Here is a 25679-nt window from a genome sequence, read left to right as displayed (position 1 = left end):
TTGGCCCCGTGTGTGAAAAGTAAGTGCCCCCCGGCCCCGTGTGTGAAAAGTAAGTGCCCCCCGGCCCCGTGTGTGAAAAGTAAGTGCCCCCCGGCCCCGTGTGTGAAAGTAAGTGACCCACAACTCTGACCTGTATATAGGAGTCTGTATATAGGGGGATGTCTGTATATAGGAGTGGTGTCTGTATTTAGAGGGATGTCTGTATATAGGAGTGGTGTCTGTATATAGGGGGATGTCTGTATATAGGAGTGGTGTCTGTATATAGGGGATTGTCTGTATATAGGAGTGGTGTCTGTATATAGAGGGATGTCTGTATATAGGAGTGGTGTCTGTATATAGAGGGATGTCTGTATATAGGAGTGATGTCTGTATATAGGGGGATGTCTGTATATAGGAGTGGTGTCTGTATATAGAGGGATGTCTGTATATAAGAGTGGTGTCTGTATATAGAGGGATGTCTGTATATAGGAGTGGTGTCTGTATATAGGGGGGATATCTGTATATAGGAGTGGTGTCTGTATACAGAGGGATGTCTGTATATAGGAGTGGTGTCTGTATACAGGGGGATGTCTGTATATAGGAGTGGTGTCTGTATATAGGGGGATGTCTGTATATAGGAGTGGTGTCTGTATATAGAGGGATGTCTCTATGTAGGAGAGATGTCTGTATATACAGGGATGTCTGTATATAGGAGTGGTGTCTGTATATAGAGGGATGTCTGTATATAGGAGTGGTGTCTGTATATAGAGGGATGTCTGTATATAGGAGTGGTGTCTGTATATAGGAGTGGTGTCTGTATACAGGGGGATGTCTGTATATAGGAGTGGTGTCTGTATATAGAGGGATGTCTGTATATAGGAGTGGTGTCTGTATATAGAGGTATGTCTGTATGTAGGAGTGGTGTCTGTATACAGAGGGATGTCTGTATATAGGAGTGGTGTCTGTATATAGGGGGATGTCTGTATATAGGAGTGGTGTCTGTATATAGGGGGATATCTGTATATAGGAGTGGTGTCTGTATATAGAGGGATGTCTGTATATAGGAGTGGTGTCTGTATATAGAGGGATGTCTGTATATAGGAGTGGTGTCTGTATATAGAGGGATGTCTGTATATAGGAGTGGTGTCTGTATATAGAGGGATGTCTGTATATAGGAGTGGTGTCTGTATATAGAGGGATGTCTGTTTATAGGAGTGGTGTCTGTATATAGAGGGATGTCTGTATATAGGAGTGGTGTCTGTATATAGGAGTGGTGTCTGTATATAGGGGGATGTCTGTATATAGGAGTGGTGTCTGTATATAGAGGGATGTCTGTATATAGGAGAGATGTCTGTATATAGAGGGATGTCTGTATATAGGAGTGGTGTCTGTATATAGAGGGATGTCTGTATATAGGAGTGGTGTCTGTATATAGAGGTATGTCTGTATATAGGAGAGATGTCTGTATATAGAGGGATGTCTGTATATAGGAGTTCTGTCTGTATACAGAGGGATGTCTGTATATAGGAGTGGTGTCTCTATATAGGGGGATGTCTGAATATAGGAGATATGTCTGTATATAGAGTGATGTCTGTATATAGGAGTGGTGTCTGTATATAGAGGGATGTCTGTATATAGGAGTGGTGTCTGTATATAGAGGGATGTCTGTATATAGAAGTGGTGTCTGTATACAGAGGGATGTCTGTATATAGGAGTGGTGTCTGTATATAGGGGGATGTCTGTATATAGGAGTGGTGTCTGTATATAGGGGGATGTCTGTATATAGGAGTGGTGTCTGTATATAGAGGGATGTCTGTATATAGGAGTGGTGTCTGTATATAGAGGGATGTCTGTTTATAGGAGTGGTGTATGTATATAGAGGGATGTCTGTATATAGGAGTGGTGTCTGTATATAGAGGGATGTCTGTATATAGGAGTGGTGTCTGTATATAGGGGAATGTCTGTATATAGGAGAGATGTCTGTATATAGAGGGATGTCTGTATATAGGAGTGGTGTCTGTATATAGAGGGATGTCTGTATATAGGAGTGGTGTCTGTATATAGGGGGATGTCTGTATATAGGAGAGATGTCTGTATATAGAGGGATGTCTGTATATAGGAGTGGTGTCTGTATATAGAGGGATGTCTGTATATAGGAGTGGTGTCTGTATATAGGGGGATGTCTGTATATAGGAGTGGTGTCTGTATATAGAGGGATGTCTGTATATAGGAGTGGTGTCTGTATATAGGGGGATGTCTGTATATAGGAGTGGTGTCTTTATATAGAGGGACGTCTGTATATAGGAGAGATGTCTGTATATAGAGGGATGTCTGTATATAGGAGTGGTGTCTGTATATAGAGGGATGTCTGTATATAGGAGAGATGTCTGTATATAGAGGGATGTCTGTATATAGGAGTGGTGTCTGTATATAGAGGGATGTCTGTATATAAGAGTGGTGTCTGTATATAGGGGGATGTCTGTATATAGGAGTGGTGTCTGTATATAGAGGGATGTCTGTATATAGGAGAGGTGCCTGCATATAGGAGTGGTGTCTGTATATAGGAGTGGTGTCTGTATACAGAGGGATGTCTGTATATAGGAGTGGTGTCTGTATATAGGAGTAATGTCTGTATATAAGAGGATGTGGCCAAAGTGGCTACCAAGGATTCCTGCATGCCAAAATGGCTACCAAGGGGCCAATGTTGCTAACAAGGGCCCCCGCACATCAAAGTGGCTACCAATGGGCCAAATTGGATACCCAGGGGCAGGGCCCTGCATGCCAGACTTGCTCCTGAGGTTCATTGGCAGCTGGCAGCGCTGTTCAAGCACCATGTATTTCCTTCAGGAAATGCCCATCTAGTTATTATTCTTCTTCTTCTCCGCGTTTTCCGCAATTAATGCGGCCCGAACCGCTCGGCGCAGAGACCCCGTTCAGGCGGCGTTTCGAAGCCCTCGGTGGGGACAGGTGTGCTATGACTTTTATAGTCGATCCGATATGTAGATTTTATTTAAATCGCATTTAAAAAAAAAAATTTCCCATAGGAAATAATGGCGAACTTTCCATTACCCCAAACTTGACCTTCCAAAGATGGCAGCTATGCAAATGTACGGTATCCATTTTAGGACATGATCATTTATCACACGGCCCCCTGTGCAAAAGTAAGTGCGCCCCCGGCCCCGTGTGCAAAAGTAAGTGCGCCCCCGGCCCCGTGTGCAAAAGTAAGTGCGCCCCCGGCCCCGGGTGCAAAAGTAAGTGTGCCCCCGGCCCCGTGTGCAAAAGTAAGTGCGCCCCCGGCCCCGTGTGCAAAAGTAAGTGCGCCCCCGTGTGCAAAAGTAAGTGCACCCCAGGCCCCGTGTGCAAAAGTAAGTGCGCCTCCGGCCCCGTGTGCAAAAGTAAGTGCGCCCCGGCCCCGTGTGCAAAAGTAAGTGCACCCCCGGCCCCGTGTGCAAAAGTAAGTGCGCCCCCACGGCCCCGTGTGCAAAAGTAAGTGCGCCCCCGGCCCCGTGTGTGAAAACTAAGTGCCCGTCTGTGAAAAGTAAGTGCCCCCCGGCCCTGTGTGTGAAAAGTGCCCCCCGGCCCCGTGTGTGAAAGGTAAGTGCTCCCCCGGCCCCGTGTGCAAAAGTAAGTGCGCCCCCGGCCCCGTGTGCAAAAGTAAGTGCGCCCCGGGCCCCATGTGCAAAAGTAAGTGCGCCCCCACGGCCCCGTGTGTGAAAAGTAAGTGCGCCCCCGGCCCCGTGTGTGAAAAGTAAGTGCCCCCCGGCCCCGTGTATGAAAAGTAAGTGCCCCCCGGCCCCGTGTGTGAAAAGTAAGTGCCCCCCGGCCCCGTGTGTGAAAAGTAAGTGCCCCCCGGCCCCGTGTGTGAAAAGTAAGTGCCCCCCGGCCCCGTGTGTGAAAAGTGCCCCCCCGGCCCCGTGTGTGAAAAGTAAGTGCCCCCCGGCCCCGTGTGTGAAAAGTAAGTGCCCCCGGCCCCGTGTGTGAAAAGTAAGTGCCCCCCGGCCCCGTGTGTGAAAAGTAAGTGCCCCCCGGCCCCGTATGTGAAAAGTAAGTGCCAACCCGGCCATGTGTGAAAAGTAAGTGCCCCCCGGCCCCGTGTGTGAAAAGTCAGTGCCAACCCGGCCCCATGTGTGAAAAGTAAGTGCCCCCCGGCCCCGTTTATGAAAAGTAAGTGCCCCCCCCCCGGCCCCGTGTGTGAAAAGTAAGTGACCCAGAACTCTGACCTGTATATAGGAGTGGTGTCTGTATTTAGAGGGATGTCTGTATATAGGAGTGGTGTCTGTATATAGGGGATGTCTGTATGTAGGAGTGGTGTCTGTATACAGAGGGATGTCTGTATATAGGAGTGGTGTCTGTATATAGAGGGATGTCTGTACATAGGAGTGATGTCTGTATATAGGGGATGTCTGTATATAGGAGTGGTGTCTGTATATAGGGAGATGTCTGTATATAGGAGTGGTGTCTCTATATAGGGGGATGTCTGAATATAGGAGAGATGTCTGTATATAGAGGGATGTCTGTATATAGGAGTGGTGTCTGTATATAGGGGGATGTCTGTATATAGGAGTGGTGTCTGTATATAGAGGGATTTCTGTATATAGGAGTGGTGTCTCAATATAGGGGGATGTCTGAATATAGGAGAGATGTCTGTATATAGAGGGATATCTGTATACAGGAGAGGTGTCTGTATATAGGGGGATGTCTGAATATAGGAGAGATGTCTGTATATAGAGGGATGTCTGTATATAGGAGTGGTGTCTGTATATAGGGGGATGTCTGTATATAGGAGTGGTGTCTGTATATAGGGGGATGTCTGTATATAGGAGTGGTGTCTCTATATAGGGGGATGTCTGAATATAGGAGATATGTCTGTATATAGAGGGATGTCTGTATATAGGAGTGGTGTCTGTATATAGGGGGATGTCTGTATATAGGGGGATGTCTGTATATAGGAGTGGTGTCTCTATATAGGGGGATGTCTGAATATAGGAGATATGTCTGTATATAGAGGGATGTCTGTATATAGGAGTGGTGTCTGTATATAGGGGGATGTCTATATATAGGGGGATGTCTGTATATAGGAGTGGTGTCTGTATATAGAGGGATGTCTGTATATAGGAGTGGTGTCTGTATATAGAGGGATGTCTATATAAGAGTGGTGTCTGTATATAGAGGGATGTCTGTATATAGGAGTGGTGTCTGTATATAGAGGGATGTCTGTATATAGAGGGATGTCTGTATATAGGAGTGGTGTATGTATATAGAGGGATGTCTGTATATAGGAGTGGTGTCTGTATATAGAGGGATGTCTGTATATAGGAGTGGTGTCTGTATATAGGAGTGGTGTCTGTATATAGAGGGATGTCTGTATATAGGAGAGATGTCTGTATATAGAGAGATGTCTGTATATAGGAGTGGTGTCTGTATATAGAGGGATGTCTGTATATAGGAGTGGTGTCTGTATATAGGGGGATGTCTGTATATAGGAGTGGTGTCTGTATATAGGGGGATATCTGTATATAGGAGTGGTGTCTGTATATAGAGGGATGTCTGTATATAGGAGTAGTGTCTGTATATAGAGGGATGTCTGTATATAGGAGTGGTGTCTGTATATAGAGGGATGTCTGTATATAGGAGTGGTGTCTGTATATAGGGGGATATCTGTATATAGGAGTGGTGTCTGTATATAGAGGGATGTCTGTATATAGGAGTGGTGTCTGTATATAGAGGGATGTCTGTATATAGGAGTGGTGTCTGTATATAGAGGGATGTCTGTATATAGGAGTGGTGTCTGTATATAGGGGGATGTCTGTATATAGGAGTGGTGTCTGTATATAGGGGGATATCTGTATATAGGAGTGGTGAATGTATATAGAGGGATGTCTGTATATAGGAGTGGTGTCTGTATATAGAGGGATGTCTGTATATAGGAGTGGTGTCTGTATATAGAGGGATGTCTGTATATAGGAGTGGTGTCTTTATATAGAGGGATGTCTACATATAGGAGTGGTGTCTGTATATAGGGGGATGTCTGTATATAGGAGTGGTGTCTGTATATAGAGGGATGTCTGTATATAGGAGAGATGTCTGTATATAGAGGGATGTCTGTATATAGGAGTGGTGTCTGTATATAGAGGGATGTCTGTATATAGGAGTGGTGTCTGTATACAGAGGGATGTCTGTATATAGGAGTGGTGTCTCTATATAGGGGGATGTCTGAATATAGGAGATATGTCTGTATATAGAGGGATGTCTGTATATAGGAGTGGTGTCTGTATATAGAGGGATGTCTGTATATAGGAGTGGTGTCTGTAAACAGAGGGATGTCTGTATATAGGAGTGGTGTCTGTAAACAGAGGGATGTCTGTATATAGGAGTGGTGTCTGTATATAGGGGGATGTCTGTATATAGGAGTGGTGTCTGTATATAGTGTGATGTCTGTATATAGGAGTGGTGTCTGTATATAGAGGGATGTCTGTATATAGGAGTGGTGTCTGTATACAGAGGGACGTCTGTATATAGGAGTGGTGTCTGTATACAGAGGGATGTCTGTATATAGGAGTGGTGTCTCTATATAGGGGGATGTCTGAATATAGGAGATATGTCTGTATATAGAGGGATGTCTGTATATAGGAGTGGTGTCTGTATATAGAGGGATGTCTGTATATAGGAGTGGTGTCTGTATATAGGTGGATGTCTGTATATAGGAGTGGTGTCTGTATATAGGGGGATGTCTGTATATAGGAGTGGTGTCTGTATATAGAGGGATGTCTGTATATAGGAGTGGTGTCTGTATATAGAGGGATGTCTGTATATAGGAGTGGTGTCTGTATATAGGGGGATGTTTGTATATAGGAGTGGTGTCTGTATATAGAGGGATGTCTGTATATAGGAGTGGTGTCTGTATATAGGGGGATGTCTGTATATAGGAGTGGTGTCTGTATATAGAGGGATGTCTGTATATAGGAGAGATGTCTGTATATAGAGGGATGTCTGTATATAGGAGTGGTGTCTGTATATAGAGGGATGTCTGTATATAGGAGAGATGTCTGTATATAGAGGGATGTCTGTATATAGGAGTGGTGTCTGTATATAGAGGGATGTCTGTATATAGGAGTGGTGTCTGTATATAAAGGGATGTCTGTATATAGGAGTGGTGTCTGTATACAGAGGGATGTCTGTATATAGGAGTGGTGTCTGTATATAGAGGGATGTCTGTATATAAGAGTGGTGTATGTATATAGAGGGATGTCTGTATATAGGAGTGGTGTTTGTATATAGAGGGATGTCTGTATATAGGAGTGGTGTCTGTATATAGGGGGATGTCTGTATATAGGAGTGGTGTCTGTATATAGGGGGATGTCTGTATATACGAGTGGTGTCTGTATATAGGGGGATGTCTGTATATAGGAGTGGTGTCTGTATATAGAGGGATGTCTGTATATAGGAGAGGTGCCTGCATATAGGAGTGGTGTCTGTATATAGGAGTGGTGTCTGTATATAGGGGGATGTCTGTATATAGGAGTGGTGTCTGTATATAGAGGGATGTCTGTATATAGTTACATAGTTACATAGTTATTAAGGTTGAAAGAAGACTGTAAGTCCATCTAGTTCAACCCATAAATAGGAGAGATGTCTGTATATAGAGGGATGTCTGTATATAGGAGAGATGTCTGTATATAGAGGGATGTCTGTATATAGGAGTGGTGTCTCTATATAGGGGGATGTCTGATTATAGGAGTGGTGTCTGTATATAGGGGGATGTCTGTATATAGTTGTGGTGTCTGTATATAGAGGGATGTCTGTATATAGGAGAGGTGCCTGCATACAGGAGTGGTGTCTGTATATAGGAGTGGTGTCTGTATACAGAGGGATGTCTTTATATAGAAGTGGTGTCTGTATATAGGGGGATGTCTGTATATACAGTGGGGCAAAAAAGTATTTAGTCAGTCAGCAATAGTCCAAGTTCCACCACTTAAAAAGATGAGAGGCGTCTGTAATTTACATCATAGGTAGACCTCAACTATGGGAGACAAACTGAGAAACAAAAATCCAGAAAATCACATTGTCTGTTTTTTTGTCATTTTATTTGCATATTATGGTGGAAAATAAGTATTTGGTCAGAAACAAAATTTCATCTCAATACTTTGTAATACATCCTTTGTTGGCAATGACAGAGGTCAAACGTTTTCTGTAAGTCTTCACAAGGTTGCCACACACTGTTGTTGGTATGTTGGCCCATTCCTCCATGCAGATCTCCTCTAGAGCAGTGATGTTTTTAGCTTTTCGCTTGGCAACACGGACTTTCAACTCCCTCCAAAGGTTTTCTATAGGGTTGAGATCTGGAGACTGGCTAGGCCACTCCAGGACCTTGAAATGCTTCTTACGAAGCCACTCCTTCGTTGCCCTGGCGGTGTGTTTTGGATCATTGTCATGTTGAAAGACCCAGCCACGTTTCATCTTCAATGCCCTTGCTGATGGAAGGAGGTTTGCACTCAAAATCTCACGATACATGGCCCCATTCATTCTTTCATGTACCCGGATCAGTCTTCCTGGCCCCTTTGCAGAGAAACAGCCCCAAAGCATGATGTTTCCACCACCATGCTTTACAGTAGGTATGGTGTTTGATGGATGCAACTCAGTATTCTTTTTCCTCCAAACACGACAAGTTGTGTTTCTACCAAACAGTTCCAGTTTGGTTTCATCAGACCATAGGACATTCTCCCAAAACTCCTCTGGATCATCCAAATGCTCTCTAGCAAACTTCAGACAGGCCCGGACATGTACTGGCTTAAGCAGTGGGACACGTCTGGCACTGCAGGATCTGAGTCCATGGTGGCGTAGTGTGTTACTTATGGTAGGCCTTGTTACATTGGTCCCAGCTCTCTGCAGTTCATTCACTAGGTCCCCCCGCGTGGTTCTGGGATTTTTGCTCACCGTTCTTGTGATCATTCTGACCCCACGGGGTGGGATTTTGCGTGGAGCCCCAGATCGAGGGAGATTATCAGTGGTCTTGAATGTCTTCCATTTTCTAATTATTGCTCCCACTGTTGATTTCTTCACTCCAAGCTGGTTGGCTATTGCAGATTCAGTCTTCCCAGCCTGGTGCAGGGCTACAATTTTGTTTCTGGTGTCCTTTGACAGCTCATTGGTCTTCACCATAGTGGAGTTTGGAGTCAGACTGTTTGAGGGTGTGCACAGGTGTCTTTTTATACTGATAACAAGTTTAAACAGGTGCCATTACTACAGGTAATGAGTGGAGGAAAGAGGAGACTCTTAAAGAAGAAGTTACAGGTCTGTGAGAGCCAGAAATCTTGATTGTTTGTTTCTGACCAAATACTTATTTTCCACCATAATATGCAAATAAAATGATAAAAAAACAGACAATGTGATTTTCTGGATTGTTGTTTCTCAGTTTGTCTCCCATAGTTGAGGTCTACCTATGATGTAAATTACAGACGCCTCTCATCTTTTTAAGTGGTGGAACTTGCACTATTGCTGACTGACTAAATACTTTTTTGCCCCACTGTAGGAGTGGTGTCTGTATATAGAGGGATGTCTGTATATAGGAGAGGTGCCTGCATATAGGAGTGGTGTCTGTATATAGGAGTGGTGTCTGTATATAGGGGGATGTCTGTATATAGGAGTGGTGTCTGTATACAGAGGGATGTCTGTATATAGGAGAGATGTCTGTATATAGAGGGATGTCTGTATATAGGAGTGGTGTCTGTATATAGAGGGATGTCTGTATATAGGAGAGATGTCTGTATATAGAGGGATGTCTGTATATAGGAGTGGTGTCTGTATATAGGGGGATGTCTGTATAAAGGAGTGGTATCTGTATATAGAGGGATCTCTGTATATGGTAGTGGTGTCTGTATATAGAGGGATGTCTGTATATAGGAGTGCTGTCTGTATATAGGGGTATGTCTGTATATGGTAGTGGTGTCTGTATATAGAGGGATGTCTGTATGTAGGAGTTGTGTCTGTATATAGGAGTGGTGTCTGTATATAGGAGTAATGTCTATATATAAGAGGATGTGGCCAAAGTGGCTACCAAGGATTCCTGCATGCCAAAATGGCTACCAAGGGGCCAAAGTTGCTAACAAGGGGCCCCGCACATCAAAGTGGCTACCAAGGGGCCAAATTGGATACCCAGGGGCAGGGCCCTGCATGCCAGACTTGCTCCTGAGGTTCATTGGCAGCTGGCAGCGCTGTTCAAGCACCATGTATTTCCTTCAGGAAATGCCCATCTAGTTATTATTATTATTCTTCTCCGCGTTTTCCGCAATTAATGCGGCCCGAACCGCTCGGCGCAGAGACCCCGTTCAGGCGGCGTTTCGAAGGCCTCGGTGGGGACAGGTGTGCTATGACTTTTATAGTCGATCCGATATGTAGATTTTATTTAAATCGCATTTTTTTAAAAAAATTTCCCATAGGAAATAATGGCGAACTTTCCATTACCCCCAACTTGACCTTCCAAAGATGGCAGCTATGCAAATGTACGGTGTCCATTTTAGGACATGATCATTTATCACAGTCAAACATCAGAATAAAGTGACTATGACACCCTCTCGTCCCGTGTGTGAAAAGTAAGTGCCCCCCCGGCCCCGTGTGTGAAAAGTAAGTGCCCCCCCGGCCCCGTGTGTGAAAAGTAAGTGCGCCCCCGGCCCCGTGTGCAAAAGTAAGTGCGCCCCCGGCCCCTTGTGCAAAAGTAAGTGCGCCCCCGGCCCCGTGTGCAAAAGTAAGTGCCCCCCCGGCCCCGTGTGTGAAAAGTAAGTGCGCCCCCGGCCCCGTGTGCAAAAGTAAGTGCCCCCCCGGCCCCGTGTGTGAAAAGTAAGTGCGCCCCCGGCCCCGTGTGCAAAAGTAAGTGCGCCCCCGGCCCCGTGTGCAAAAGTAAGTGCGCCCCCGGCCCCGTGTGCAAAAGTAAGTGCGCCCCCGGCCCCGTGTGCAAAAGTAAGTGCGCCCCCGGCCCCGTGTGCAAAAGTAAGTGCGCCCCGGTCCCGGGTGTGGAAAAGTAAGTGGCCCCCCTGGTCCCGTGTGTGAAAAGTGCTGCTGTAAAACTGGCAGCGCTGTTCAAGCACCATGTATTTCCTTCAGGAAATGCCCATCTATTTTGTATTTGACTTTTTTTGGCTACAAACTATTTATATATTTATATATTGTTCGGTTAGTTGATCTATTTTACTATATACTATTTTCTGACTTGAACGCCCTGCCCTTCTCCATGTTTTAATTACATCTCAACACAATTGGTTCTGAGCCTCCTATATAAGTAGGCTTTACCCTGTCATTAGCCATAAGTAAGTGTTCACATTAGGCATTCAGCTCAGATACCATAGGTAAGTGCTCACACCAGACAGTCAGTGTAGTTACCCATTCGATCTGAGATTACCTTGACGTTTTGGTGAATGGGCTCACAACGTTTGCAAATCTTGTGCTAAAAATCTCATGTGTTTTTTCATAAAGTTCATAAGCCAGTATGCTATTCACATTTCACATATTTCACATTTTCTTGTTTTTTAGCACAGATAAGTTTGGCCATTGATCTATTTTGTATTTGACTTTTTTTGGCTACAAACTATTTATATATTTATATATTGTTCGGTCAGTTGATCTATTTTATCCCCCTATATACAGACATCCCCCTTATATACAGACATCCCCCTTATATACAGACATCCCCCTTATATACAGACATCCCCCTAATATACAGACATCCCCCTATATAGACATCCCCCTATATAGACATTCCCCTTAAATACAGACATCCCCCTTATATACAGACATCCCCTTATATACAGACATCCCCCTTATATACAGACATCCCCCTTATATCCCCCTATATACAGACATCCCCCTATTTACCGACATCCCCCTATTTACAGACATCCCCCTCATATACAGACATCCCCCTATTTACAGACATCCCCCTCATATACAGACATCCCACTTATATACAGACATCCCCCTTATATACAGACATCCCCCTATATACAGACACCCGCCTATATACAGACACCCCCTTATATACAGACATCCCCCTTATATACAGACATCCCCCTATATACAGACATCCCCCTTATATACAGACATCCCCCTTATATACAGACATCCCCCTTATATACACAGACATCCCCCTTATATACAGACATCCCCCTTATATACAGACATCCTTCTATATACAGACATCCCCCTATATACAGACATCCCCCTATATACAGACATCCCCCTATATACAGACATCCCCCTATATACAGACAACCCCCTTATATACAGACATCCCCCTTATATCCACCTATATACAGACATCCCCCTTATATCCCCTATATACATACATCCCCCTATTTACCGACATCCCCCTTATATACAGACATCCCCCTATTTACAGACATTTCCCTTATATACAGACATCCCCTATATACAGACATCCCCTATATACAGACATCCCCCTTATATACAGACATCCCCCTATTTACAGACATACCCCTTATATATAGACATGCCCCTTATATACAGACATCCCCATGCCCCTTATATACAGACATCCCCTTATATACAGACATCCCCCTTATATACAGACATCCCCCCATTTACAGACATACCCCTTATATACAGACATCCCCCTTATATACAGACATGCCCCTTATATACAGACATGCCCCCTATATACAGACATCCCCCTATATACAGACATCCCCCTATATACAGACATCCCCCTTATATACAGACATCCCCCTTATATACAGACACCCCCATTACTTATCACACACAGGACGGGGGGTGCACTTACTTTTCACCCACGGGATCGGGGGTGCACTTACTTTTCACCCACAGGACCGGGGGTGCACTTACTTTTCACCCACGGGACCGGGGGTGCACTTACTTTTCACCCATGGGACCAGGGGTGCACTTACTTTTCACACACGGGACGAGAGGGTGTCATAGTCACTTTATTCTGATGTTTGACTTTGATAAATGATCATCTCCTAAAATGGACACCGTACATTTGCTTAGCTGCCATCTTTGGAAGGTCAAGTTGGGGGTAATGGAAAGTTCGCCATTAATTCCGATGAGATTTTTTTTTTTTAAATGGATTTTTAAAAAAACTACAAATCGGATTGACATGAAAAATACTTAGCACACCTCTCGTGGACGCTGGCTTCGAAATGACGCCTCACTGGAGTCTGTGCGTTCAGTGGTTCGGGCCGCATTAATTGCGGTAAAAAGCCTAATAATAAGAATAACTAGATGGGTATTTCCTGAAGGAACTACAGATAGTGCTTTGGAATGGTGCCCGGGCTGCCCCTGCAAGACATTCACACTTGGGTGCCCCTCAGGCGCTGGTTTGGTAGTTGTAGCCCCTCAGGGTTGAGGCCACTCTGGGTCCGATTTGGTGGGCGGGGTCACTCTGGGACCAATTTGGTGGGCGGAGCCACTCTGGGTCCGATTTGGTGGGCGGGGCACCTCAGGGACAGATTTGGTGGGCGGGGTCACTCAGGGTCCGATTTGCTGGATGGGGTCACTCGGGGTCCGATTTGGTGGGCGGGGTCACTCAGGGTCCGATTTGGTGGGCGGGGTCACTCGGGGTCCGATTTGGTGGGTGGGGTCATTCTGGGACCGATTTGGTGAGCGGGGTCACTCAGGGTCCGATTTGGTGGGCGGGGTCACTCAGGGTCCGATTTGGTGGGTGGGGTCATTCTGGGACCGATTTGGTGAGCGGGGTCATTCTGGGACCGATTTGGTGAGCGGGGTCACTCAGGGTCCGATTTGGTGGGCGGGGTCACTCTGGGTCCGATTTGGTGGGCGGGTCACTTTAAGAGCTGATATCTGCAAAACTGTGTTCTGGTGGAGTCATGTAGAGTTCGTAGGCGTTGGCATAGTAACTGGGTCTGACTGCGCATATCAATGAGCTAATCAGCCAGGTGGCAGTTGGCAGTTATTTTGAAATTGCCTCAGAAAGCAGGCCATTATAACCTATGGGAAAATTTCCCTATTGAAACGCATTGAGACAATGCATTTGAATGAGGGGAAAACAATTTTCAAACGCAAATTGCGCCAAAACTACAAATCCGATCGACACGAAAAATACTTAGCACACCTCTCGTGGACGCTGGCTTCGAAATGACACCTCACTGGAGTCTGTGCGTTCAGCGGTTCGGGCCGCATTAATTGCGGAAAAAAGCCTAATAATAATAATAACTAGATGGGTATTTCCTGAAGGAACTACAGATAGTGCTTTGGAATGGTGCCCGGGCTGCCCCTGCAAGACTTTCACACTTGGGTGCCCCTCAGACGCTGGTTTGGTAGTTGAGGATTTGGTGGGCGGGGCCACTCTGGGTCCGATTTGGTGGCCCGGGTCACTCTGGGTCCGATTTGGTGGCCCGGGTCACTCTGGGTCCGATTTGGTGGCCCGGGTCACTCTGGGTCCGATTTGGTGGCCCGGGTCACTCTGGGTCCGATTTGGTGGCCCGGGTCACTCTGGGTCCAATTTGGTGGCCCGGGTCACTCTGGGTCCAATTTGGTGGCCCGGGTCACTCTGGGTCCGATTTGGTGGCCCGGGTCACTCTGGGTCCGATTTGGTGGCCCGGGTCACTCTGGGTCCGATTTGGTGGCCCGGGTCACTCTGGGTCCGATTTGGTGGCCCGGGTCACTCTGGGTCCGATTTGGTGGCCCGGGTCACTCTGACTGACAGCAGGATAAGGGAATGGCTGATAACAGAGAGAAATAGACTGACATCAGGACAGGGGAATGGCTGATAACAGAGAGAATAGACTGACAGCAGTACGGGGAATGGCTGATAACAGAGAGAATAGACTGACAGCAGGACAGGGGAATGGCTGATAACAGAGAGAAATAGACTGACAGCAGGACGGGGAATGGCTGATAACAGAGAGAATAGACTGACAGCAGGACAGGGGAATGGCTGATAACAGAGAGAATAGACTGACAGCAGGACGGGGAATGGCTGATAACAGAGAGAATAGACTGACAGCAGTACGGGGAATGGCTGATAACAGAGAGAAATAGATGGGTATTTCCTGAAGGAACTACAGATAGTGCTTTGGAATGGTGCCCGGGTTGCCCCAGCAAGGCTTTCACACTTGGGTGTGGCGCTGGTTTGGTAGTTGTAGCCACTCTGGGTCCGATTTGGTGGGCGCTGTATACTGCGCGGCTCTGCGCTGTATGCTGCGCGGCTCTGCGCTGCATACTGCGCGGCTCTGCGCTGTATACTGCGCGGCTCTGCGCTGTATACTGCGGAGCTCTGCGCTGTATACTGCGGAGCTCTGCGCTGTAACTGCGGGGCTCTGCGCTGTATGCTGCGGGGCTCTGCGCTGTATGCTGCGGGGCTCTGCGCTGTATGCTGCGGGGCTCTGCGCTGTATGCTGCGGGGCTCTGAGCTGTATGCTGCGCGGCTCTGAGCTGTATGCTGCGCGGCTCTGCGCTGTATGCTGCGGGGCTCTGCGCTGTATACTGCGCGGCTCTGCGCTGTATACTGCGCGGCTCTGCGCTGTATACTGTGGGGCTCTGCGCTGTATACTGCGGGGCTCTGCGCTATATGCTGCGGGGCTCTGCGCTGTATACTGTAATAATAATAAGACTACAGATAGTCCTTTGGAATTGTGCTGTGCTGTCACTTTAAGAGCTGATATTATCTGGCAAAACTGTGCTGGTGTGGTCATGTACAGTTCGCAGGCGTTGGCATAGTAACTGTATCTGACTGCACATATCAATGAGCTAATCAGCCAGGTGGCATTTGGCAGTTAAGTTATTTTTAGAAATTGCCTCAGAAACCAGCCCATTTTAAACGTATAGGAAAATTTCCCTATTGAAATGCATTGAAACAATGCTTTCCAATGAGGGGGAAACAATTTTCAAATGCAAATTGCGCCAAAACTACAAATCCGATCGACATGAAAATAACTTAGCACACCTCTCGTGGACGCTGGCTTCGAAATGACACCTCACTGGAGTCTGTGCGTTCAGCGGTTCGGGCCGCATTAACTGCGAACAAAAGCCTAATAATAATAATAATAATAACTAGATGGGTATTTCCTGAAGGAACTACAGATAGTGCTTTGGAATGGTGCCCGGGCTGCCCCTGCAAGACTTTCACACTTGGGTGCCCCTCAGATGCTGGTTTGATAGTTGTAGCCCCTCAAGGTTGAGGATTTGGTGGGCGGGGCCACTCTGGGTCCGATTTGGGGGGTGGAGCCACTCTGGGTCCGATTTGGTGGGCCGGGTCACTCTGGGTCCGATTTGGTGGGCCGGGCCACTATGGGTCCGATTTGGTGGGCCGGGCCACTCTGGGTCCGATTTGGTGGGCCGCGTCACTCTGGGTCCGATTTGGTGGCCCGGGCCACTCTGGGTCCGATTTGGTGGCCCGGGCCACTCTGGGTCCGATTTGGTGGCCCGGGCCAATCTGGGTCCGATTTGGTGGCCCGGGCCACTCTGGGTCCGATTTGGTGGCCCGGGCCACTCTGGGTCCGATTTGGTGGCCCGGGCCACTCTGGGTCCGATTTGGTGGCCCGGGCCACTCTGGGTTCGATTTGGTGGGCCGGGCCACTCTGGGTCCGGTTTGGTGGGCCGGGCCACTCTGGGTCCGGTTTGGTGGGCCGGGCCACTCTGGGTCCGGTTTGGTGGGCCGGGCCACTCTGGGTCCGGTTTGGTGGGCCAGGCCACTCTGGGTCCGGTTTGGTGGGCCGGGCCACTCTGGGTCCGATTTGGTGGCCCGGGCCACTCTGGGTCCGATTTGGTGGCCCGGGCCAATCTGGGTCCGATTTGGTGGCCCGGGCCACTCTGGGTCCGATTTGGTGGCCCGGGCCACTCTGGGTCCGATTTGGTGGCCCGGGCCACTCTGGGTCCGATTTGGTGGCCCGGGCCACTCTGGGTTCGATTTGGTGGGCCGGGCCACTCTGGGTCCGGTTTGGTGGGCCGGGCCACTCTGGGTCCGGTTTGGTGGGCCGGGCCACTCTGGGTCCGGTTTGGTGGGCCAGGCCACTCTGGGTCCGGTTTGGTGGGCCGGGCCACTCTGGGTCCGGTTTGGTGGGCCGGGCCACTCTGGGTCCGGTTTGGTGGGCCGGGCCACTCTGGGTCCGGTTTGGTGGGCCGGGCCACTCTGGGTCCGGTTTGGTGGGCCGGGTCACTCTGGGTCCGGTTTGGTGGGCCGGGTCACTCTGGGTCCGGTTTGGTGGGCCGGGTCACTCTGGGTCCGATGTGGTGGGCCGGGTCACTCTGGGTCCGATTTGGTGGCCAGGGTCACTCTGGGTCCGATTTGGTGGCCAGGGTCACTCTGGGTCCGATTTGGTGGCCCGGGTCACTCTGGGTCCGATTTGGTGGCCCGGGTCACTCTGGGTCCGATTTGGTGGCCCGGGTCACTCTGGGTCCGATTTGGTGGCCCGGGTCACTCTGGGTCCGATTTGGTGGCCCGGGTCACTCTGGGTCCGATTTGGTGGCCCGGGTCACTCTGGGTCCGATTTGGTGGCCCGGGTCACTCTTGGTCCGATTTGGTGGCCCGGGTCACTCTGGGTCCGATTTGGTGGCCCGGGTCACTCTTGGTCCGATTTGGTGGCCCGGGTCACTCTGGGTCCGATTTGGTGGCCCGGGTCACTCTGGGTCCGATTTGGTGGCCCGGGTCACTCTGACTGACAGCAGGACAAGGGAATGGCTGATAACAGAGAGAAATAGACTGACAGCAGGACGGGGATTGGCTGATAACAGAGAGAAATAGACTGACAGCAGGACAGGGGAATGGCTGATAACAGAGAGAATAGACTGACAGCAGGACGGGGAATGGCTGATAACAGAGAATAGACTGACAGCAGGACAGGGGAATGGCTGATAACAGAGAGAAATAGACTGACAGCAGTACGGGGAATGGCTGATAACAGAGAGAATAATTGCGGGGAAAAAAGCCTAATAAGAATAAATAGACTGACAGTAGGACAGGGGAATGGCTGATAACAGAGAGGAGCTGATATTATCTGACTGACAAAACCTGTTTCCTAGTGGGCTCGTAGGCGTTGGCATAGTAACTGCGTCTGACTGCGCATATCAATGAGCTAATCAGCCAGGTGGCAGTTTTCAAATTGCTTTAGAAACCAGGCCATTATACCCTATGAGGAAATTTCCATATTGAAATGCATTGAGCAATGCTTTCCAATGGGGGGAAAACAATTTTCAAACGCAAATTGCGCCAAAACTACAAATCTGATTGACACGAAAAATACTTAGCACACCTCTCGTGGATGCTGGCTTCGAAATGACACCTCACTGGAGTCTGTGCGTTTAGCGGTTCGGGCCGCATTAATTGCGGAAAAAAGCCTAATAATAATAATAATAATAACTAGATGGGTATTTCCTGAAGGAACTACAGATAGTGCTTTGGAATGGTGCCCGGGCTGCCCCTGCAAGACTTTCACACTTCGGTGCCCCTCAGACGCTGTTTGGTAGTTGAGGATTTGGGTGGCGGGGCCACCACCGGGGCACTCTGGGTCCGATTTGGTGGCCCGGGGCACTCTGGGTCCGATTTGGTGGCCCGGGTCACTCTGGGTCCGATTTGGTGGCCCGGGTCACTCTGGGTCCGATTTGGTGGCCCGGGTCACTCTGGGTCCGATGTGGTGGCCCGGGTCACTCTGGGTCCGATGTGGTGGCCCGGGTCACTCTGGGTCCGATGTGGTGGCCCGGGTCACTCTGGGTCCGATGTGGTGGCCCGGGTCACTCTGGGTCCGATGTGGTGGCCCGGGTCACTCTGGGTCCGATGTGGTGGCCCGGGTCACTCTGGGTCCGATGTGGTGGCCCGGGTCACTCTGGGTCCGATGTGGTGGCCCGGGTCACTCTGGGTCCGATGTGGTGGCCCGGGTCACTCTGGGTCCGATGTGGTGGCCCGGGTCACTCTGGGTCCGATGTGGTGGCCCGGGTCACTCTGGGTCCGATTTGGTGGCCCGGGTCACTCTGGGTCCGATTTGGTGGCCCGGGTCACTCTGGGTCCGATTTGGTGGCCCGGGTCACTCTGGGTCCGATTTGGTGGGCCGGGTCCCTCTGGGTCCGATTTGGTGGGCCGGGTCACTCTGGGTCCGATTTGGTGGCCCGGGTCACTCTGGGTCCGATTTGGTGGCCCGGGTCACTCTGGGTCCGATTTGGTGGCCCGGGTCACTCTGGGTCCGATTTGGTGGCCCGGGTCACTCTGGGTCCGATTTGGTGGCCCGGGTCACTCTGGGTCCGATTTGGTGGCCCGGGTCACTCTGGGTCCGATTTGGTGGCCCGGGTCACTCTGGGTCCGATTTGGTGGCCCGGGTCACTCTGGGTCCGATTTGGTGGCCCGGGTCACTCTGGGTCCGATTTGGTGGCCCGGGTCACTCTGGGTCCGATTTGGTGGCCCGGGTCACTCTGGGTCCGATTTGGTGGCCCGGGTCACTCTGGGTCCGATTTGGTGGCCCGGGTCACTCTGGGTCCGATTTGGTGGGCCGGGTCACTCTGGGTCCGATTTGGTGGGCCGGGTCACTCTGGGTCCGATTTGGTGGGCCGGGTCTCTCTGGGTCCGATTTGGTGGCCCGGGTCACTCTGGGTCCGATTTGGTGGCCCGGGTCACTCTGGGTCCGATTTGGTGGCCCGGGTCACTCTGGGTCCGATTTGGTGGCCCGGGTCACTCTGACTGACACCAGGATAAGGGAATGGCTGATAACAGAGAATAGACTGACAGCAGGACAAGGGAATGGCTGATAACAGAGAGAATAGACTGACAGCACGACAGGGGAATGGCTGATAACAGAGAGAAATAGACTGACAGCAGGACGGGCAATGGCTGATAACAGAGAGAAATAGACTGACAGCAGGACAGGGGAATGGCTGATAACAGAGAAAAAGACTGACAGCAGGATGGGGGAATGGCTGACAACAGAGAGAATAGACTGACAGCAGGACGGGGAATGGCTGATAACAGGCAGAATAGACTGACAGCAGGACAGGGGAATGGCTGATAACAGAGAGAAATAGATGGGTATTTCCTGAATGAACTATAGATAGTGCTTTGGAATGGTGCCCGGGCTGCCTCTGCAAGACTTTCACACTTGGGTGCCCCTCAGGCGCTGGTTTGGTAGCTGGTAGCGCCTCAGGGTTGAGGCCACTCTGGGTCCGATTTGGCGGGCGGAGCCGCTCTGGGTCCGATTTGGCGGGCGGCGCCGCTCTGGGTCCAATTTGGCGGGCGGCGCCACTGTGGGTCCGATTTGGCGGGCGGCGCCACTGTGGGTCCGATTTGGCGGGCGGCGCCGCTCTGGGTCCGATTTGGCGGGCGGCGCCGCTCTGGGTCCGATTTGGCGGGCGGCGCCACTGTGGGTCCGATTTGGCGGGCGGCGCCACTGTGGGTCCGATTTGGCGGGCGGCGCCACTCTGGGTCCGATTTGGTGGCCCGGGTCACTCTGGGTCCGATTTGGTGGCCCGGGTCACTCTGGGTCCGATTTGGTGGCCCGGGTCACTCTGGGTCCGATTTGGTGGCCCGGGTCACTCTGGGTCCGATTTGGTGGCCCGGGTCACTCTGGGTCCGATTTGGTGGCCCGGGTCACTCTGGCTCCGATTTGGCGGGCGGCGCCACTCTGGCTCCGATTTGGCGGGCGGCGCCACTCTGGCTCCGATTTGGCGGGCGGCGCCACTCTGGCTCCGATTTGGCGGGCGGCGCCACTCTGGCTCCGATTTGGCGGGCGGCGCCACTCTGGCTCCGATTTGGCGGGCGGCGCCACTCTGGCTCCGATTTGGCGGGCGGCGCCACTCTGGCTCCGATTTGGCGGGCGGCGCCACTCTGGGTCCGATTTGGCGGGCGGCGCCACTCTGGGTCCGATTTGGCGGGCGGCGCCACTCTGGGTCCGATTTGGCGGGCGGCGCCACTCTGGGTCCGATTTGGCGGGCGGCGCCACTCTGGGTCCGATTTGGCGGGCGGCGCCACTCCGGGTCCGATTTGGCGGGCGGCGCCACTCTGGGTCCGATTTGGTGGGCTGGGTCCGATTTGGTGAGCGGGGCAATAATGATAAGACTACAGATAGTGCTTTGTAATTGTGCTGTACTGTCACTTTAAGAGCTGATATTATCTGACAAAACTTGTGACCTGGTGGGCTGATGTAGAGTTTATAGGCGTTGGCATAGTAACTGGGTCTCACTGCGCATATCAATGAGCTAATCAGCCAGGTGGCAGTTATTTTTAGAAATTGCCTCAGAAATCAGGCCCATTATAAACGTATTGGAAAATTTCCCTATTGAAATGCATTGAGACACTTTTTTCAAACGCAAATTGCGCCAAAACTACAAATCCGATCGACACGAAAAATACTTAGCACACCTCTCAGGAACGCTGGCTTCGAAATGACACCTCACTGGAGTCTGTGAGTTTAGCGGTTCGGGCCGCATTACGTGCGGACTGAATAATAAGAACTAGATGGGAATTTCCTGAAGGAACTACAGATAGTGCTTTGGAATGGTGCCCAGGTTGCCCCTGCAAGACTTTCACACTTGGGTGCCTCTCAGGTGCTGGTTTGGTAGTTGTAGCCCCTCAGGGTTGAGGCCACTCTGGGTCCGATTTGGTGGCTCGGGTCACTCTGGGTCCGATTTGGTGGCCCGGGTCACTCTGGGTCCGATTTGGTGGCCCGGGTCACTCTGGGTCCGATTTGGTGGCCCGGGTCACTCTGGGTCCGATTTGGTGGCCCGGGTCACTCTGGGTCCGATTTGGTGGCCCGGGTCACTCTGGGTCCGATTTGGTGGCCCGCGCCACTCTGGGTCCGATTTGGTGGGCGGCGCCACTGTGGGTCCGATTTGGCGGGCGGGGCAATAATAATAATATGACTACAAATAGTGCTTTGGAATTGTGCTGTGCTGTCACTTTAAGAGCTGATATTATCTGACAACACTTGTGTGCTGGACTCATGTAGAGTTCATAGGCGTTGGCATAGTAACTGGGTCTGACTGCGCGGCTCTGCGCTGTATACTGCGCGGCTCTGCGCTGTATACTGCGCGGCTCTGCGCTGTATACTGCGCGGCTCTGCGCTGTATACTGCGCGGCTCTGCGCTGTATACTGCGGGGCTCTGCGCTGTATGCTGCGGGGCTCTGCGCTGTATGCTGCGCGGCTCCGCGCTGTATGCTGCGGGGCACGGCGCTGTATAATGCGCGGCTCTGCGCTGTATACTGCGCGGCTCTGCGCTGTATGCTGCGGGGCTCTGCGTTGTATGCTGCGGGGCTCTGCGCTGTATGCTGCGGGGCTCTGCGCTGTATGCTGCGGGGCTCTGCGCTGTATGCTGCGGGGCTCTGTGCTGTATACTGCGCGGCTCTGCGCTGTATGCTGCGGGGCTCCGCGCTGTATGCTGCGCGGCTCCGTGCTGTATAATGCGCGGCTCCGCGCTGTATACTGCGGGGCTCTGCGCTGTATGCTGCGGGGCTCTGCGCTGTATGCTGCGGGGCTCTGCGCTGTATGCTGCGGCTCCGCACTGTATATGCGGGGCTCCGCGCTGTATGCTGCGGGGCTCTGCGCTGTATGCTGCGGGGCTCTGCGCTGTATGCTGCACGGCTCTGCGCTGTATACTGCGGGTCTCTGCGCTTGATGCTGCGCGGCTCCGCGCTGTATAATGCGCGGCTCCGCGCTGTATACTGCGCGGCTCTGCGCTGTATGCTGCGGGGCTCTGCGCTGTATGCTGCGGGGCTCTGCGCTGTATGCTGCGCGGCTCTGCGCGGCTCTGCGCTGTATGCTGCGCGGCTCCGTGCTGTATAATGCGCGGCTCTGCACTGTATACTGCGCGGCTCTGCGCTGTATACTGCGGGGCTCTGCGCTGTATACTGCGGGGCTCTGCGCTGTATACTGTGGGGCTCTGCGCTGTATGCTGCGGGGCTCTTTGCTATATACTGTAATAATAATAAGACTACAGATAGTGCTTTGAAATTGTGCTGTGCTGTCACTTTAAGAGCTGATATTATCTGACAAAACTGTGACCTGGTGGAGTTGGCAGGAGTTGGCATAGTAACTGTGTCTGACTGCGCATATCAATGAGTTAATCAGCCAGGTGGCATTTGGCAGTTAAGTTATTTTTAGAAATTGCCTCAGAAACCAGCCCATTTTAAACGTATAGGAAAATTTCCCTATTGAAATGCATTGAAACAATGCTTTCCAATGAGGGGGAAACAATTTTCAAATGCAAATTGCGCCAAAACTACAAATCCGATCGACATGAAAAATACTTAGCACACCTCTCGTGGACGCTGGCTTCGAAATGACACCTCACTGGAGTCTGTGCGTTCAGCGGTTCGGGCCGCATTAACTGCGAAAAAAGCCTAATAATAATAATAATAACTAGATGGGTATTTCCTGAAGGAACTACAGATAGTGCTTTGGAATGGTGCCCGGGCTGCCCCTGCAAGACTTTCACACTTTCGTGCCCCTCAGGCAGTCCGATTTGGTAGGCAGAGTCACTCTGGGTCTGATTTGGTGGGTTGGGTCAATCTAGGTCTGATTTTGTGGGCGGGGCCACTCGGGGTCCAATTTGGGGGGCGGGGCCACTCGGTGCACTTACTTTTCACACACGGGATCGGGGGTGCACTTACTTTTCACACACGGGACGAGAGGGTGTCATAGTCACTTTAGTCTGATGTTTGACTTTGATAAATGATCATGTCCTAAAATGGACACCATACATTTGCATAGCTGCCTTCTTTGGAAGGTCAAGTTGGGGGTAATGGAAAGTTCGCCATTATTTCCTATGGGAATTTTTTTTTTTTAAATGCAATTTTTAAAAAAACTACAAATCGGATCTGGAGTCTGTGCGTGCAGCGGTTTGGGCCGCATTAATTGCGGGAAAAAACTGAATAATAAGATTTCCACATTCGGATTACAATAATACTAGATGGGTATTTCCTGAAGGAACTACAGATAGTGCTTTGGAATGGTGCCCGGGCTGCCCCTGCAAGACTCTCACACTTGGGTGCCCCTCAGGCGCTGGTTTGGTAGTTGTAGCCCCTCAGGGTTGAGGCCACTCTGGGTCCGATTTGGTGGCCCGGGTCACTCTGGGTCCGATTTGGTGGCCCGGGTCACTCTGGGTCCGATTTGGTGGCCCGGGTCACTCTGGGTCCGATTTGGTGGCCCGGGTCACTCTGGGTCCGATTTGGTGGCCCGGGTCACTCTGGGTCCGATTTGGTGGCCCGGGTCACTCTGGGTCCGATTTGGTGGGCCGGGTCACTCTGGGTCCGATTTGGTGGGCCGGGTCACTCTGGGTCCGATTTGGTGGGCCGGGTCACTCTGGGTCCGATTTGGTGGGCCGGGTCACTCTGGGTCCGATTTGGTGGGCCGGGTCACTCTGGGTCCGATTTGGTGGGCCGGGTCACTCTGGGTCCGATTTGGTGGGCCGGGTCACTCTGGGTCCGATTTGGTGGGCCGGGTCACTCTGGGTCCGATTTGGTGGGCCGGGTCACTCTGGGTCCGATTTGGTGGGCCGGGTCACTCTGGGTCCGATTTGGTGGCCCGGGTCACTCTGAGTCCGATTTGGTGGCCCGGGTCACTCTGGGTCCGATTTGGTGGCCCGGGTCACTCTGGGTCCGATTTGGTGGCCCGGGTCACCCTGGGTCCGATTTGGTGGGCCGGGTCACCCTGGGTCCGATTTGGTGGGCCGGGTCACTCTGGGTCCGATTTGGTGGGCCGGGTCACTCTGGGTCCGAGTTGGTGGCCCGGGTCACTCTGGGTCCGATTTGGCGGGCGGCGCCACTCTGGGTCCGATTTGGCGGGCGGCGCCACTCTGGGTCCGATATGGCGGGCGGCGCCACTCTGGGTCCGATTTGGCGGGCGGCGCCACTCTGGGTCCGATTTGGCGGGCGGAGCCACTCTGGGTCCGATTTGGCGGGCGGAGCCACTCTGGGTCCGATTTGGCGGGCGGCGCCACTCTGGGTCCGATTTGGCGGGGGCGGCGCCACTCTGGGTCCGATTTGGCGGGCGGCGCCACTCTGGGTCCGATTTGGCGGGCGGCGCCACTCTGGGTTCGATTTGGCGGGCGGCGCCACTCTGGGTCCGATTTGGCGGGCGGCGCCACTCTGGGTCCGATTTGGCGGGTGGGGCAATAATTATAATATGACTACAAATAGTGCTTTGGAATTGTGCTGTGCTGTCACTTTAAGAGCTGATATTATCTGACAACACTTGTGTGCTGGACTCATGTAGAGTTCATAGGCGTTGGCATAGTAACTGGGTCTGACTGCGCGGCTCTGCGCTGTATGCTGCGCGGCTCCGTGCTGTATAATGCGCGGCTCCGCGCTGTATACTGCGGGGCTCCGCGCTGTATGCTGCGGGGCTCCGCGCTGTATGCTGCGGGGCTCCGCGCTGTATGCTGCGCGGCTCTGCGCTGTATGCTGCGTGGCTCCGCGCTGTATGCTACGCGGCTCCGCGCTGTATAATGCGCGGCTCCGCGCTGTATACTGAGGGGCTCCGCGCTGTATGCTGCAGGGCTCTGCGCTGTATGCTGCGCGGCTCTGCGCTGTATGCTGCGCGGTTCTGCGCTGTATGCTGCGCGGCTCTGCGCTGTATGCTGCGCGGCTCTGCGCTGTATGCTGCGCGGCTCTGCGCTGTATGCTGCGGGGCTCTGCGCTGTATGCTGCGGGGCTCCGCGCTGTATGCTGCGCGGCTCCGCGCTGTATGCTGCGCGGCTCCGCGCTGTATAATGCGCGGCTCCGCGCTGTATACTGCGGG

The 25679-nt window shown here is 51.4% G+C and overlaps 1 protein-coding gene across 2 annotated transcripts in view; it reads right to left on the bottom strand.

The window, feature by feature from the left end:
• The window catches only part of DAP (death associated protein), a 486374-nt gene that overhangs the window by 263372 nt on the left and 197323 nt on the right, over positions 1-25679 (bottom strand). The gene's annotated exons all lie outside the window — the stretch shown is intronic.

Source organism: Ranitomeya variabilis, chromosome 6 (genome assembly GCF_051348905.1).
Source record: "Ranitomeya variabilis isolate aRanVar5 chromosome 6, aRanVar5.hap1, whole genome shotgun sequence".
Classification (NCBI taxonomy): domain Eukaryota; kingdom Metazoa; phylum Chordata; class Amphibia; order Anura; family Dendrobatidae; genus Ranitomeya; species Ranitomeya variabilis.
The sequence above is the reverse complement of the archived record's forward strand: the minus strand, read 5'-3'. Positions and strand labels throughout refer to the sequence as shown.